The following is an 8,717-nucleotide window of genomic DNA, read 5'->3' on the forward strand; positions in this document are numbered from 1 at the left end:
CCTCTTGTTTACACAGAAATGGTGCAACAAGAGGAGAAACAGTGCAACAAGAGGAGAAACAGTATAAATATCTCTTAAAAGGGTGCAGTTTCTCCTCTTATTGCATTGTTTCTCCTCTTGTTGCACTATTTCTCCTATTGTTTACACAGAAATGGTGCAACAAGAGGAGAAACAGTGCAACAAGAGAAGAAACAGTAGATATATCTCTTAAAACAGTGCAGTTTCTCCTCTTGTTGCACTATTTCTCCTCTTGTTTACACAGAAATGGTGCAACAAGAGGAGAAACAGTATATATATCTCTTAAAACAGTGCAGTTTCTTCTCTTGTTGCACTGTTTCTCCTCTTGTTGCACTATTTCTCCTCTTGTTTACACAGAAATGGTGCAACAAGAGGAGAAACAGTGCAACAAGAGGAGAAACAGTATAAATATCTCTTAAAAGGGTGCAGTTTCTCCTCTTATTGCATTGTTTCTCCTCTTGTTGCACTATTTCTCCTATTGTTTACACAGAAATGGTGCAACAAGAGGAGAAACAGTGCAACAAGAGAAGAAACAGTAGATATATCTCTTAAAACAGTGCAGTTTCTCCTCTTGTTGCACTATTTCTCCTCTTGTTTACACAGAAATGGTGCAACAAGAGGAGAAACAGTATATATATCTCTTAAAACAGTGCAGTTTCTTCTCTTCTTGCACTGTTTCTCCTCTTGTTGCACTATTTCTCCTCTTATTTACACAGAAATGGTGCAACAAGAGGAGAAACAGTATAAATATCTCTTAAAAGGGTGCAGTTTAAGATAAAAAATAGTGTAACAAGAGAAGAAATGGTGCAACAAGAGGAGAAACAGTGCAACTTTTGTTTAAAGAGTGTAACTTTCATCTTAATGGATGCAGTTTACATCTGAAAGAGTGTAATAAGAAGAGAAACAGTGTAAATATTTCTCAAAGAGTGTAATTTTCGTTTAAAGAGTGTAGTTTTCATCTTAAAGCTGCAGTTTACATCTTAAATAGTGCAACTTATAATTTTTTTTGCAGTTAACGATACAATTTGATGTTCATCCTTCTTTTTATATAATTTTTTATCTTTATTTTTTTTTCTGTTTTTTCTATAATTTTTTTTTGTCACCTTCTCTGCCAACAGCCACGGTGCCGGCGACGACACCGCTAAGGACCCCCGCTCCGAGCCTGTAGCGCCGCAGTGACTTCCACGGTGTCGACGTCGGCGCCGGCGATGATGCATCGTCGTCGGAGGCGGCAGATAATGAGGGAGATGGAGAGATGAGAAGGGCGGGGAAGGACGAGAAGGACGAGAGAGGCATCGTCGTCGGGGACGGTGGAGAAGAGTCGGAGAAGAAAAGAAAAGAAAAAAGTAAAAAAAAAAAAGTCGTGGCGCAGCCTTGGCGGGGTTGGAGGCGAGGAAGGTTGGGGGTGCGTGGACGAGGGCAAGGGCAAGGGCGAGGGCGAGGGCGAGGGCTAGAGATGAGGGTGAGAGGCGAGACGGACCGTTTCCGCCTTCGCTCTGCCAGCGAGAAAAAAAAAGAACGAGAGAAACGAAGAGGAGAGAGAAAGAGGAAAGAGAAAAAGTAAAAAGGGTATTTTGGTCAGTTTGCTGAAAAAGTGGACCTAATCTGCAAAAACGAAAAAGGTGGCCCGGTTTTGTAAAAGCCCAAAATAAGTGAATTTTTTATGCAAATTGGTCAATAAATTTAGTTGAAAATGTGAATCAACTAGAATACATTGGAACTTGGGACCTATGGCATCAACCATCAAGCCCTTTGTCATTTGCGCTATGGACGGTCTGTAGTTAGTGGCTTTTTTTCCTTTTATTTTTTGTGGGCTTGTTTAGGGAGGAAAAGGAGCTGGTGTTTTCAGAGTATGTTTGATTTGTCGTAAAATTAACTAAAAAGTTATTTACTGTTCAAAAAATAGTTTTTTGCTTGTTTCCTTTTATGTAAAATAGTATTTTTGTAAAATAATTTCATGAATTTGGTGAATAACTAAGACCTTATTTGGCATCATTGCTGGATTTTTATTTTTTCTAAAACACTAATTCTATATAGTTTGATGTGTTGAAGGTTTTCTTTTATTGTTATAGTTGGTTTATCATCTAATTGAACGATAGATGACAACTTGTTTTAAAAAAAATTGGAAGCAAAATAAAATTATTTTGAAGTTTTTATTTTTATTACCAAATAAACACTTTAGATTTTATTATCTTATACAATATTCATACCTAAACAATTTATTAATTTATTAAATGAGTTTATAGTCATGTAAATTGGATAAAATATACTAACTAATCCTTAAAAATAAACGACGCATTGAAATTTTCAAACTTAAGAGTCACCAATTAGCTCAAATCAAATAAATAAAAAGATAAGATAGTATATTTTATCCAATTTACATGACTATAAACTCATTTAATAAATTAATAAATTGTTTAGGTATGAATATTGTATANTAAAAATAAACGACGCATTGAAATTTTCAAACTTACGAGTCACCAATTAGCTCAAATCAAATAAATAAAAAGATAAGATAGTAAAATTAAAATTTTAAAAAATTAGATAGTCAAATTCAATTGAGTGATAGTTAAGACAAGTTTTAAAATATATTTTTACTAACTTAATATATAAGATAAATAAATAAAGTGACTAAATAAATTATCTTAATTATCGAAAATTATAGACCCATTAGATCCAAACCACCGGCAAAAAATGTTTAAACCTAGTTATTACTATTAGAATACACAACCTCTTATATTCCCAATCAAATTTTTTTTTCATCCAATATGAAACTACTAACCGTTTGGTTCGGGTATAAGCAAGAACTAGCTATTACAGGAATAGGTACAAGTATGGGGATAAGAAAAATAGTGTTTGGATGAAAATTGGGTAGTTCCCGGGGATAAGAACAATTTTAGATAGTTTTATATAGAAAATGAAGGTGTTGGTGGAGATAACCGAGAACTACTATTCTCAGGTAAAAAATTAGTGTTTGGATATAAAGAAGGGGATAAGGGCCTATTCCTATTCCTATCCCCTAACCAAACACTGATCTAGGTATTACATTCGTGAGATGTGTAACACCGTAATAGTGTAATAATCAAATTGAGTAACAATAGAAGAGTTACAACTCCATTAAATTTACACTCTTTTCAAGGTTAGAGTATGCAAAACTTAGTAGCCATTGGGGCATTAATCACGTTTAGAGTATGCCACTTGGTTTACCGCTTTTTTACTTCAGTAATCTGTAGTTTTAACTGTGTCACTTAAGTATATTGTAGATTCTATTTTTATTTTTTGTTAGATCCCCTATTATCTTTTCTATTAAAGTATCATACCGTCACACACATGGTCATTAGAAAAGTCCCACAAAAGTCGATAAGATCAGCATGAAACCTCCAAAAATGATCAAAATTAAGTCCTAAGAGGTCCCATGCATATTATTTAATTTTGTCGATTTTTGTAAGCCATTTTTGACGGTCATGCGAGTAACATATAACACTTTAATGGAGAAAATAATCGGAGATCTAAAGAAAAACAGAAACAGAGACCATAGAGTACATAAGTAATATAGTTAAAACCACAACATAGTAAAGTAAAAGAAATAGTAAACCATATATAGAGGAAGTATCTAAAAGTTTTATTTTGCTAAGCCATATTAATTCGTACTTCTCGGAATATAAAAGTTTTTCCTAAAAGGGTATATATATATATATGGTAGTCAATAATCGTGCATGCTTAAATTTTCTTTTCTTAAATCATCAGTTTCTGTCTTAATTAAGCTTTATCTAGATGCATGGATATATCTAACAAGAGGGAATAATTAAGAAACCTGATGAATCCTCAAATTAATCTAGGAAGATGTTATATGTATATTATATAATATTTAAAGATATAATCACTTGTGCTTAGATGTGAGGAGTACTTGATTGGCTTTTATAAAAATCTTAACATAAAGAATTGAATGAACATAAGATTAGAAATTTTGTATCTGACCTCAAATATATAGTCACATATAAACTTAGTTTGCTTATTCTTTCATGTTGTTTGCAATTTCCTTATTATGTTTGCTTTCTGAAATAGCTTGTCAGTAACCAAAAAGTCTCTCTGAACTTTGATCGAATGCGAGAAACAATATGATACTCTTAAACAATTTTACGTGAACAGTATTTTTGCAGAAGCTCTCTTCAGAATTTATTCTAAAACTTTTACTATGCTTCATGCTTCTGGCAATTCTAATATCATGAATATCTACAACATTTCATCTTTGAAGCCATAATATTAGAAATAGAAAAAGGAGCTGCTCTATTTTACTTAATTATGTATATTGGTAGTTTTTTTTTAAAGAAAAAATGTTCTTTTTATAACATTATGAGGTAATCTTACTATACATGGCAAAGTGCATTGCACTTGAAAGGGATGTTTCCAATTGAATACATTAGGTGTGATACTTTTTTTCCTATAGCTAAACAACATAGCAATTATAGCTCATAAACAAGCAACAACCAAATTATGTGATAGCTCCTACATTTCTTTTTCCTACTTGTGAAGTAACTTTAGTTGGTGGCTATTTTTTTCTATTTTTTTTTGTGGGACTGTTTAAGGAGAAAAAAAACATCAGGTGTTTCCTCTCAACTTAAAGGATGTTACTTTGTTATGGTAAATTTCGATTTTCCTATATCTTTACTTTGTCACTCTATGATTCAAAAGGTTTTAATTTACTATTTTGTCATTTATTTTTATTTATTCTTAAGTGTCTACCATTAAACAAGAGTAAAATTAGATAATATACCCTTTTTTAAAAAATTACAAGACGATATAATATATCATTTTTTTTCATTCTATAATAATATCCTTTACTATCCAATGGTTTACAATAGCTTAATATTTTACCATCCTATTTAACTTTGTTTAACAGTAGGACCTTGCGATAATAAAGGTACAAGCATGGGATAGTTTTTTTTTTTTTTTTTTTTTTTTATCTAAATAGGTAGCATGCTACCTCGTTTATTTCATTTAGAAATAAATTTAGCTGAAAATGTGGATCAACTAGGATTCGAACTTGGGACCTCGGTTACCAAACACCAAATCTTTTGCCACTTGCTCTAGAGACGGTCAGTACAAGCATGGGATAGTTAAGTGCATATTTTTGTGCCATAAAATGGTAAAGTAAAAGTGTGCTAAACTTTAGGGGCAAACTAATTGTAGTTTTCCCTTTTGTTATGGAAACCTATTAGCAGGTTGAAACAAACTAGTAGTTAATCTCACGCTCTTCTAAGTTGTTTGTGCTAGGAATTCGCATTACAAAAGTGCCAGATTGAATAATTAATAAGAAAGTAAGTTAGCGAGATATACTAATAGCTTTTTTTCTTTTTTTACTAACCATCGAGTCTTTTATCATTTGCACTAAGAATGGCTAGTAATAGATCATTGGTTGGATGAGTTCATTATATATATATATATATATGTTACATTTTGGAGCACAAGTGGATCCGCATTGGAGCAAAAAACTCTCCAATGAGTATCAGAATCAATGTGGGCCAATCTGGCCATGTGGACTTGAGATTAGGATTGTCAACGAGCCGAACACAAGAGAGTTGACCTCTGTCCATGTTCGGCACATTAATATATCAAGCTGAAAAACTTAGCTCGTGTTCAGCATGGTTATGAAACTAGCACTTCAGTCTTGAGCCAATTTTAGGTCGAACACGAGCTGGTTCATGAACAGTAAGCTGGTTTACCGGCCCTACTCGAGGGAGATTAGAACTCTCTCTAGTAATTTGAGGTTATGTGTATAACGCAAATCAAGCCCGATTTCAGGCCCGGGTTTTATTTGCTAGCTCCGGCCTGATTCAACCTGGAAAAGTGTATATACTTCTTTTTTTTTTGTTGGTCCAAGCCAAGTTCGAATTGACTGGGCCAGATGGGATCGAGCCCAAGCCCGGCCCAATCGAACGATAGAAAATTGATTGGGTCAGGCAGGCCGGGTTGGGCCGGCTTTACTTAGGCCCAATTAAGTATATCAATTTACAAATTTTTGTTCCATGCCGATTAAAATCGATGCGGCAAAACCATGTACCTAAACCCAAAGCCAGTTTTTTTTCGTCACTTTGTTTCTCGCGCTTCGGATCTAAACTTGTGTAAGCTGGAAGGAGATATCGGTTAATCGGCTTTAGCGTTATATATGACTAATCTAATATTCGAATGCTTCTAACCTGACTATATAAATTCAACATATATAACATCACAAAATAGACTCTCCACATTTTATTATGATCAAGTTTTGTGTTACCTCATTTTGCCTTTTCGCATCAACACTGTAACAGTGTAGCTCCAACCGTTTCTAGTGCAGGTCACAAAAAATATAATAGTTGGTATCTGACCAAGTCTTATATTCGAAATCTAATTACTTTACATTTTCAGCCATGTTTATTTTTAATAAAACAGAAACGAATTGCGAATAGCGTATTGCGTTTCTCTCAAATAATTATAATAGCCGGTCTATTTTTAGAGCGTACTTTATGATTTAGAAGAATAATTAGGCTTAATAATAAGTACCACTCCTCCACTTTACTCTCTGTCTCATATACTCTCCTACATAAAAAATTTAAACAATATCAATCTTGTACTTATTTGTCTCAAATAGATTACATTAGAATCTTTTATTAATTTTAATGGCGGGATGTTGAGATAACATTTTTTTAAGTCCGTCTAAAGTTCTTCAAACACACTTTTAAGAATCAAAACTCAAGAGGAACAATGAAAAAGTATTCACGTACGCGTGAGAATTTAAGCAACTTTAATACCAAATAATGATTTTACTATGTCATCACCGTTCACTATTCTATCAATAGTTAACGAAAATTTCAAATTATTAAATTTATTTGATATAAGACTAAAGTACAGGGTTCACATTGTTTAAATTTTTAATAGAGGAGAATATTTAAGGCATAGGATATATATAAAGTGCAGGGAAGGAAAAAAATAAAAAAAAAAAAAAAAAAACTCATGATTAATTAGGGAGCAAATAGGTGGTGGGTTGTGTCACAATCCTAAAAATTAATTGCCTTGGAAAATTCTTTTGAAAGAGGTCACTGCTTATTCACATGGCTAATTAATTTTGTGAATTCATCAAATGTGTGCATTCACTGTGAAGAAAATCAAGCCCTAACAGTAGCAATTTCAATAAAGAAATAATAATAATAATAATAATAATAATAATAATAAGAGTTAGGTTGAAATACTCTTAATAGTGTTCGGCAATGGATAATATATAATTTTTAAACCTTAGATTAAAAATTATAGAGCTGGAATTAATGATAGCAGTGTCCTAAAATTTAGTGGTGGTTCTCCTAAGATTTAATTAGTGGGCGATTGGTAGAATAGTACAATTTAAATAATAAAATTGATCAAAGTGTAGACCTAATAGTTTAAAATTGAATAGTACCAAGTGTTTGATACTATTAATAATATTCCAGATGAACTCTTAATAATAATAATAATAATAATAAAGTCAAGTATAAGAGATATTTGACGAAATGAATGCGCCCGGATTAAACTAAAATACAAAAAAAGAAATATTTTTTTAAAAAATATATTAAAATAATTATGAACAAATAAAGATGTAATGCTACATGTACACCTGTAGATGTAAAGTTGACACAGCTAGGCCTCCTTTGTGGTCCATTTTACTTGTTTTGTTAGGCTGCGTTTGGTTGGGTATAAGTAAGAACTACTAGTTCTAGGAATAGGTATAAGATTAGGTATAAGTAGGAACTAGATCAATTTTACGTTTGGATGAAAAGTAGGTTGTTATAGAAATAAGGTAAATAGTGTTTGGATGGTTAGATTGGAACAAGAGGAATAAGAGTTATAATTTGAAATTAAAATTATATTATGTAATTAATTAACATAAAAATATTACTTAAAAATAAATAANGAGCAAATAGGTGGTGGGTTGTGTCACAATCCTAAAAATTAATTGCCTTGGAAAATTCTTTTGAAAGAGGTCACTGCTTATTCACATGGCTAATTAATTTTGTGAATTCATCAAATGTGTGCATTCACTGTGAAGAAAATCAAGCCCTAACAGTAGCAATTTCAATAAAGAAATAATAATAATAATAATAATAATAATAATAATAATAATAATAATAAGAGTTAGGTTGAAATACTCTTAACAGTTTTCTGCTATGGATAATATATAATTTTTAAATCTTAGATTAAAAATTATAGAGCTGGAATTAATGATAGCAGTGTCCTAAAATTTAGTGGTGGTTCTCCTAAGATTTAATTAGTGGGGGGTTTGTAGAATAGTACAATTTAAATAATAAAATTGATCAAAGTGTAGACCTAATAGTTTAAAATTGAATAGTACCAAGTATTTGATACTATTAATAATATTCCAGATGAACTCATAATAATAATAATAATAATAATAAAGTCAAGTACAAGAGATATTTGACGAAACGAATGCGCCCGGATTAAACTAAAATACAAAAAAAGGAATATTTTTTTAAAAAATATATTAAAATAATTATGAACAAATAAAGATGTAATGCTACATGTACACATGTAGATGTAGAGTTGACACAGCTAGGCCTCCTGTGTGGTCCATTTTACTTGTTTTGTTAATATTTTATTATTTTTACTAAAATTTTAAAAATAATTTGTTTTTGAATTTAATAATGTGAGGTGCACATGCACCCTTGTGTATT

The sequence above is a fragment of the Ananas comosus genome, linkage group 20, assembly GCF_001540865.1.
Source record: "Ananas comosus cultivar F153 linkage group 20, ASM154086v1, whole genome shotgun sequence".
NCBI classification, from domain to species: domain Eukaryota; kingdom Viridiplantae; phylum Streptophyta; class Magnoliopsida; order Poales; family Bromeliaceae; genus Ananas; species Ananas comosus.